Source organism: Mytilus trossulus, chromosome 4 (genome assembly GCF_036588685.1).
Source record: "Mytilus trossulus isolate FHL-02 chromosome 4, PNRI_Mtr1.1.1.hap1, whole genome shotgun sequence".
NCBI classification, from domain to species: Eukaryota; Metazoa; Mollusca; class Bivalvia; order Mytilida; family Mytilidae; genus Mytilus; species Mytilus trossulus.
The window spans coordinates 88,914,129-88,924,246 of record NC_086376.1 but is presented as its reverse complement, the minus strand read 5'-3'; positions in this window follow the sequence as shown (position 1 = coordinate 88,924,246).

The window sequence follows — 10,118 nt, the reverse complement described above, 5'->3', positions numbered from 1 at the left end:
TACTTACATACCAGTAATATCTTAAAAATAAGAAAACTTGTTGAGTATGTGCTTCTTGAAACAATGTTTCAGAAGTAATATTATTTTATTACAATATCTAAAAGTATGTTTAAATGTTTACTATTTGAATGCAAAACACATGTGATGCTAACAAAGTTTGCGAAAAGTGCAATCAATAAAATGTTTTCATTTTCCTCAAAAATGTTAAGAGCTTCTTAGTTGAAGAAATAACCCTTTTCTAGACCAATTGGTAAATCTAATTGCGTTTTAATGTAATAAATGGAGGAAGCGATCACACCATGTATTTATATAATATAGACACCTTGTGGAATGAAGTTCTTCCTTGCACTTTTACTTATTCTGTACAACCAGCATTCTTTGAAAGAGGTCAACAATTGACCTGACAGAAAAAAAATTACTTTCGTTTTGAATAAGACATTGTCAACTTTCATTAGCCTCATTATATTTCTGTCGTGTGACTGGCCCACAGCTACTAGATTATTACATTAGACTATTTACCAGGTTTGTAATAAAATGATCAACACGACAGTTGCCACATGTGGAGCAGGATCTGCTTACCCGTCTGCAGCACCTGAGATTTTCCCAGTTTCTGATGGGGTTCGTGTGACTCAGTCTTTAGTTTTCTATGTTAAGTCTTGTGTACTAGTATTTGTCTGTTTGTCTTTTTTCTTTGTTAGACAACTTTTATTGCGTTCTAATATAATAAATGGAGGAACCGATTAACTTATGTATTCATATTGATACAATTATACAATGTTGAAAATAAATACATGAAGTCTTTCATTGCACTTTTTCTTATATAATAAAGTATAACCATTGGCACTTAAAACAGATATTCAATAACTTCATTTCGTGAAATATTTTTAGATCAAACATTGCCCTGAATGTATCGTTATACTTTCCTAATGAGGAGGATTATATGTTATATAATGGTCTAATAACTGTATGGCTCGTGCGACTAACTTCTCTAATCAACACATATATCAATTTCAATTACTTTTAAAATGTTTCTAAGCAGAAAGTGGGTCAGTCAATTTAGAGCCAATTTTTCGATTATATCACACGAGTTTTTTCGGTATTTGTAAATTTCTTGATTTGTTAAATAGTTTATTTTTAGTTATGATGGTTATCGATCATCCTTGGAAGGAGTGGTTATATATATAAGGATTTTCTTTTTTTGTTGTATTTTATAAATATGACGTCATGCTATAATTGCTTTAGACATATAAGGCATATATAATTTGCAGCTAATATTGGTGATTGCACATATATGTTAAATAAAAGTAAAATGTATATTATGCTAAAGAAACAGCAACCTAACGACAAAACGAGGGAAAAACAGACAATACGAAGTATTTTCACGATCCTCTAATCGTATAATATATCAAACTCTATATGCCACCCAAAGTTGTAACTAAGTTTAAAATTGACTATTGCATGTCCACTCTTAAAACCACTTAAACTGACGATGTAGATTTATTTTGCTAGGACGCATGGTAAAAAACGTATATACATGTACTACAGAACTAACAATTCTAACCATGCAACATCACTGCAAACAAAAACAAGAATACTGGATTCAAAAACTTATATTGTTTGGCACACACTGTCATACGTTTTCTATATATCTTTTCCTTCCGGCCGATTGATGAACGTTATTAATGTTGTCTGTTCAAAACTGCTCCTCATTGAAGACCCGGCGTAAGACACGGCGTCATTATACTTAATTCTAATGCAATTTGGATGTAACAATTTTTTTCATTGGCTAAAAGTTGCCGTCAAATCCACAGTTGACCAGGCGTAACTAAGGAGAGACCCGTCATTTTGAATTGATGAATCAACAAATGTTCGATTACTTCTATATAATCAAAAATAAAACAACACCTACCTCGAATTTGCCGTTTTAATGTAATTTTATTCGAATTTGAAGCGTAGAGGTAACGTAATAACCTCCAGTTTGTAAGTTTTCATTTGTATGACGTCACGTTTAGCCACGAAGTCTTTGTGCCAAAATCTTTCATGAAGTTTCGCGGATTTTTTTTTATTTGACAAATTTAGACATTTTTTCAAGTTTTATCGTATTTTTTCTTTTTGTAATGCATTAGAATCGGAATAACAGTACTGTAGTTGAAGAGTTGCATTTGCGACCGTCAAATCTACAATTGACGGTGACAACTCTTCAACTACAGTACTGTTATTCCTTAAGTAGGACCCCTTGCTATATATCACTATTCTAATCTAATTGTAATTTGAATGATTTGAAATTCTTAATGTCTGATTTGTGGTCGAACATGAATTTTAAGTATTCAGCCTGCATTTAGCATGTTTAGTTTCACCTTTATTTTACCCACCTGAAACCGTTAACAACGTTAGTTGATTTACAAATTCATAGCATTGTACCCTTATTCAATAAGATATTTGCAAGTTAAATTACTAGTTAGTTGAGCATCAGTTTTGTTTGCAAATTGAACTCGACGACATGCAAACAGAAGTATCATTATCCTTGGGATGATTATCTGAATATAAAAGCTACTAGTTTAAGCTATTTGTCGTATGTAATGGTAATTGGACACCTGCTAGACGCCAAATAGTCCTCAATGACATCAAGATCGGACTTGGTGATCTTATCTGTGTCATTCAAGTATTTGGCATATGACGATCTCGGGAAGAAAATGTTTACCATTATAGCATTGACGTGGAATTTGAGTGGTACAAAAGGGAAAGATTGTGACACTGTATTGATGACAGTATCCCTATTTTGACAATTTTACCTATTATGTCTGTTTTGTTCGCGCTTCTTTATAAATATAAAAGAATTTGAGGCGATTGTCATACAAGTGAGAGGTTTAGCGCTTTAAAAAACAGGTTCAATCCACCGTTTTCTACATTTGATAATGCCTATACCAAGTTAGTAATATGACAGTTGTTGTCCATTCGTTTGATGTGTTTTATCATTTGATTTTTGATACTTGATTAGGTACTTTCCGTTTCGAATTTTCCTCGGAGTTCAATATTTTTGGTTATTTAACTTTATGCTACTATTAATAGGGCAAACAAACCCAATTTTTTTTAAGATGAAGAAAAATATCTACGTAATTCAACAAAAGTCCACGAAAAAAATTGAAAAGTTTGAAGAACACAAAGCCCACTAAAATCCAGGGGTTCATTTTCAATTATAAACAAGTAATCCTGTGTTAGGATGCTAACACAAAAGTCACAAAAACGGACCCAACATCATTGTTCTAAGTTATCCATGATGCCAGATAATGTGTGTGTAAAGTTATATTCAATATGATTTGTTTTAAGTTTCATCAATTTTGAAGCATTTTGAAATTTTTGGACATTTTTGATGTTCTCATGGCAACGGCGGCCATTTTGAATATTCCAAAGTCAAACCCCCGTTGCATTTTTTCCCCTCCATAATTATATACCATTATATACCATTTAATGTCTGTAGAATAAATTTAACATTGATGTTCTGGAATGTTCTATGAAAATTCACCCCCTAAAATTATGCCCCCTACTGAAACAAAAAAAGTTCCATATTGGAGCAGACATGTGTCTCTAAATATTCATAATAGTAATCATAATTCCATCTACTCTACATACAGAAAAATATTGAAGAAATGTTAAACAAAATTGACCCTATCCATCTTTGAGCCCCCGTAATTATGCCAAGATGGCACCCTGGTTTCATGGACATTGGGTTCTGCAACCCCCATAATGCAGACCCGTACCCAGAAAAAATATACAGTTTCCATCCTCTACTGCTGAATTAACTAGAAATTTCTCACATTGATGTATTGATAGTTATGGGTAGTACTTTATCGCTATCATTAGACGCATTTATATACATGTAGCTGAAGTTGATCATAAAACTTGCCATTTTGATTTAGGAGCAGTTTTTTTTGCGACAAATGTGTTATACATTGTATATTATTGTGACATTTTGCGGTTGAAAATTTATTTCTATCCATTTAATAATATTTTCAGAATATCACTCATATAAGAATGTTTTTATCATTAGCATCTGTTCATGAAAAAATAAAAACAAACATTTATCAGCCGCCTGCCTTAAGTAAAACCGCCATGTTAAGAGAATAAAAACAAGCACTTGATGAAACATGAAACCATAACAGCTAAAAAACAGAAAATGTAGTCCCAATATATAAAACTAAAACGGCTTTGTTAAGTTTTTTATACAAACGTTTGTATTTTGATCGTTTTTTTTGTCATGACATTGTCAGTATGTTTTCCATTTATAAGTTTAAATATCTCATTGGTATCTATCTTTTGCCTCCATGATTGAACAGAAAAAGTAATTTCAAGATCACAAGAGGATGGCGCTTACAATATGAGCATGACTGGTTAATAAAGAAATGACTGATTATTAAAGACCTTCAATCCCACACTTGAAAACCATTCCTTATATTTATTTATTCATTAGAAAAGATAAATTACATAACTGTTGAATAGCAATACTGATGATTTCTTGTCGATCAGAGCAATACTGTTACACAACTAATAGCCATTTTGTTATTTATTGCAATCATATTGAAATTTTATTACATGGAAATCCCAATGCAATTTTGTCTTATAATGACTTGGCGTGTACTTGAAGATCTCTGACCTTGGTATAAATTGAAGATCTGGCAAACACGCATCTATACTTATCGTATAATAAAATTATTTTATAAATAAGTGGTTGCATTAAGGTATACACCTGAAGTTCATTCACTTGCAGATTATTAAAAAGCTGCTTAATCGACACTCAAACGCTTTCGGAAATTATTACTTATGATATATATCGATGTAAGAAGAAAAAAACTGGTACGATCATGCTTGCTTGCAAAAACTGATGAAACAGGTAAGTGTTTTGAAGCTGTAAACTTGATATGTAGATTTTTGAGCGATATTAAGTTTGACGGGGATTAAAAAATCTCAACGGTTAAAAGTGTATAAATATAAGGTCGGCATGGACTTTAATCTGTCGCAAGAAAGATTCATGCTACTGAGGCGTCTATTTCGCGGTACGAGATATATACACATGCAGACACAACCGCTCAACATAAGGACGACAAATTCAATGCCTTTTGAAAGATGATTGTCAAGGTTTCTGCATGTTGATGACAATATACAATTTTATATCTTTTTTAAAGGTTTTGCGAGGAAAATACTGCTCCTATTCAAATTCGCTTTTCATGTTGCAGTCCGAAATTCCTACTCTCATTCCGTCAACTCATTTAACAAAACCTACATACAATGTAATTATGATCCTGTCCTGAAAATACTTCATCTTTACATTAAGTAAGCAGCACTCAATCAATAGAAATCTAAAAAGGACCAAGAAATTCCTTAATTCATCACTTTTCAAACCCCTTTACCATGAAATTTCAGATGTATTCTTAAATCAACGTCTTCTAGTGTTTTATTGATTAGAAAGCGACTAGTGTATCAATTAACAATATAGTCCATATTGTTAACAGTGGGTTACTTGCCATTTATTTTTATACCCCTTCCAAATTTATTTCTCCATGTTTAATGCCTCAAATTGTAAGTAGGGGGGGGGGGGGGGGGTTGAAATTACACGGTAAAAAAATTTGGGTCCATAATTTTACAGGAAAGTAGTGATTTGGTCCAGCTGAAAAAGGTTAAAAATTAGCTTTTCGGAAGCTGTCAAAATAGTTCAAGACACCCTAAACACAAAATTGTCCATATTTTGAGTTAGAGCCGATGAAGTTTTCTATAATTTTGATATACTTTGTCCCAAGAGTAGTTTAACACACCGTAAATATTTCATTGAGAAAGCGCAGGTGGGATTTTTTTAATTTTCATTTATGTTCTAAAAGAAATGCACTTCGAATTAATTGTGGTCTCGGACCATCTATAGAGAAAAAAAACACCACTTCTCACTTACAAATGTACTTCCATCTCAAAGTCAAAACATGGCCTCCAATAAGGAGCTAAAAGTACACCTCACAGTAATTCAAGTTCGAGATGGTCTGTCCCTAGAAGTTACTTTTCTGTATAGTCATTCTATTAAATTAACATGGTTCTAGTTTGAATGTTTTTATTTCTATGTGCATAGATTAATAAATACTAGTACAGTAACTATTGTTTTAATTATATTTATAAAGACTAAATTTGTATTCAATACTGTTTAAATAAATTATAATCTTAACTAGTCAAAATTCAAACGTTCAGTTTGGTTTTCAACTTGTATCTCATGTAACTTCTTTTAAAACAGCTAACGGTGACCTTTAATTGTTACATTGATTGATTGATTGTTGGTTGCTTAACGTCCAGTGGCAAATATTTCATGCATATTCAGGACGAGAACAAGTTCACAATAAAAACAATAGGTAGGTTGATACAATAGAGGCCATCTGGGATGATGGTCGGAGAAATTTGGACTGCCACCGGGAAAGGAGGGTATATTGGATAGGGACAGAAATTTTGTCTGGCAACAGGTTACCTACGAACCCCTCAAAGAGTTGTTGCAAGGGTTCTTAACGTGCAAAGAGCGTGGCACTCTCTTTACACGAGGCATCGGATTTAACGTCCCCCTTCTGACCGAACTTGACTGCGAACTTGATACATCCCGCACAGCCAAACGGATGCCCCACTTCGGCAAACGATTTACTGCCGGTCGGGAGAATACCAGGTGACATGTTTCTATACCCCAGTCACCCTTGGGGATCTTTAGTTGTTACAGAATGTCTGCATGTGTCATTTTGGTTTTTGTGGACAGTTGTCGCAATGGCAATCATACCACATCTTCTTTTTTTTCATAGTTTATTATCAAAAGGTATCAAATTTATGATTTCTTTCGTTCTTTCGTGGTCCTTTTAATCTAAACTGATTATATTCTGTTTATATTTTTTTTAATTCTATTGTCAACAATACCTGATACGACCAAACAAATTCTGAATCGTGTAATGGTTTGAAACATACTAGCCTTTTGTCTCCTGTTTGTCGTGCTTCTATTTTTTGTTATATATATAAAAAAAAAAACACCGGAAGGGGCTGTAAAAGTTCTCACTTGATTGACATTTCTTTCTACTTTTTGAAAATGACACAAGTTTAATATCGTCTTAAATGTACCTTTTCAATGTTTTAAATTCAAATTTATATACTTCATTCTAACATTTAGTGCTATCCTCCTTATCCTCAAAATAGAAATGAGGATAGCTGAATGGTTTAAATTCTAATTTTATTTTTCTCCTGATACCATATTTATATCTATAAAAAGTCATTATGTTGTCTTATACTGTTTTTTTTGTATCAATGCTCAGTATTAGATTCATGTTGTTGTGAAAATATGACAGAAATATTCGAAACAAAAGACTGTGCTTGCATCACCTCTTTTGTGTTAAGCAGTTCATAAAACACTGATAATTTGTACAAAAACTCTACATATTATAATTTGTACAACATTACAACTTGTACACAACATAACTATCAAATTGTATCGTTATCTAGTTGACTTTAATACATGCGTACTGCCTTAAGCTTCAACATTTACGCTCCGATGGAATTATACAATATATATAGCTCCGCAATATTTTCTCATCAGCATACAGTGTTTGTTAGTAACAAATATTTGTTTTCCTTGTATATCGATCGAGTATCTTGCTTTCCTTTTCAGTTTCCCTTTTGGAGAAGAAAAAAAAACAACGAAAATTTCAGTAATGGAGAAGAAAACAACCAACATTTCAGTTTTGGAGAAGAAAAAAACAACAACGAAAATTTCACTTTTGATGAAAAAACAAAAAGAGAAGAACAACTAAGATGTTTCATCCCTAAAATATTACCTGTTTTGGTACATAATTAAGGATGTTTATGCTTTATATAGCTTTTCAAAAACTTGGACTACTAGTATTTCATATTCAATTTAATTTCTAAATGACGTTGAGTGATTATGAAATATAATTGAAAATAATCCCCTTTAGGTTTACAATATAAAATCCAAATCTCAATACAGCATACATTTTTTTACATAAATAAGGCCGTTAGTTTTCTCGCTTGAATTGTTTTACATTTCGAGGCCTTTAGTTGCTGACTATGCGGTATGGGCTTTGCTCATTGTTGAAGGACGTACGGTGACCTATAGTTGTTATTTACGTCCCTGTGAATGAAATCTCGTGATAATCAGTAAGCATAACAATGCGTCTAGCCAATAATCAAGATTCATTTGCTTGTTTACCACATTATTGCAAAAGTTTAGCTTCATAATGCATTGAACTTCAACGACCTTGAATAAATTCCAAAGGACCAAGAACGGAAATTGAAACTTTTTCTAGAAATTTCCAATAACAAACATGAACTGATTGATTAAATGTCATTTATGTAAAAAATTAATCACAACTTTAATCCTGTACGTCAGTCTATTTAGAACATGACATTTTGATACAGATTTTGTAGTTTCCCTTTTTTTGCTTACTTTGATTGTTTTTTTGAAATTTGAAAATATTTATCACTGTGTAAAGAGAGGAAGTGACAATCTAGCCAACTGCCAGAAAGTAACATTGATTTTAGATACATTTCTTTTAGAGTCGATTATGTGGAATATTTGGTACAACCAATGTTAAGTACTTAGTAAAACATACAGAATACGAAGTGCTAAAACAAATGAAAGATTTTATACATTTTAAATAAAATATAAAAAAGCCAGTCATTACCCAATGACATTCAAATAGATATATCGTCACTCGAACATTTGTTTTTTTTTTAAATTGAAAGTAAAGTTTATAAAACAACGCAATTTCAAGAATTAATAAAAAAAAAAAACAGTTACAGAACGAAAACGAAAATATATAATATAAAAATAATCTGAAAACAATAATATCCGCTTTCTATATAAATATGACAACGAGCAAACTTTGCTTCGAATGTCCATCAACTAGTAAAAACAGAAAAAAGAAAAAAAGGAGTTTCACAATACCCTTATGATAAATATTGTAATTTGTATAAAACAAATGCATACAAGTTTCTGGTACAACCGTTTTGGATGTGCCAAATTCCTCGCTTTGCTGTGTGAACTCTAAATGTATAAAAAAGAGGTTCAAAGAGCTATTGAATATTTTTTATTTCATTTTTTTTTATAGTTTCAACTTCTTGTAAAAAATACTTCCTGAATCGATGATCGGACGGACAGACAAACGGATACATCGATAATTACTGCACTTTAGATGATCATTTAGTAAGCGTGTATACAATTAAAGACAGTTCAGTTGGTTTGTCTCTTTCTTATCGATTTACGAGCTTTGAATATCGGTTATTTACAAAATAGATGTTACGTCCCCTTAAATGCCAGACAAAATGATTAAGACACAAATGTGTAATCACTAAATTATTATATTCAACATTCAAATAGTCTGCTTTTGTTTTTCAACTGTGAGTAAAAAAACATTTTTGACACGAGTATTTAGTTAGAAAGGTTTATTCCCGATTATCACACTATTTACAATTTTAAAGTTCGAATTGTACCACATTATTATTTGTTTTCATGTGAAATGTTCTTAAATAAACAGTAGACTTTGTGTTTGTTTTGTTAAAATAATAATTAATTATTGCCTGTTCAAATTATTATTTTAGAATTATAAGAATTGTACTTATGTATAAAATGATTTTTTATGCACTCTTCAATAATATAATTTAAATATAACATTTATGAGTAATTAAATCATCAGATTACTGTTATTTTCATAAAATATTATAACATTACTTATTTAAAATATATCTCTAAAATGTTACCTTTAGGTATAAAATAAATACGAATACGTTCATAGACCACGAGCGAGGTGGGCAGAGCCTTGTATTTAGAGATTACTGTTTCCAGGTTAAGTAGTTATCAAAAGTACCAGGATTATAATTTTATAAGCCAGACGCGCGTTTCGTCTACATAAGACTCATCAGTGACGCTCAGATCAAATAGTTAAAAAGCCAAATAAATACAAAGTTGAAGAGCATTGAGGATCAAAAATTCCTAAAAGTTGTGCCAAATATGGCTAAGGTAATCTACTCCTGGGGTAAGAAAATCCTTAGTTTTTCGACAAATTCAAAGTTTTGTAAACAGAAAATTTATAAAAATGACC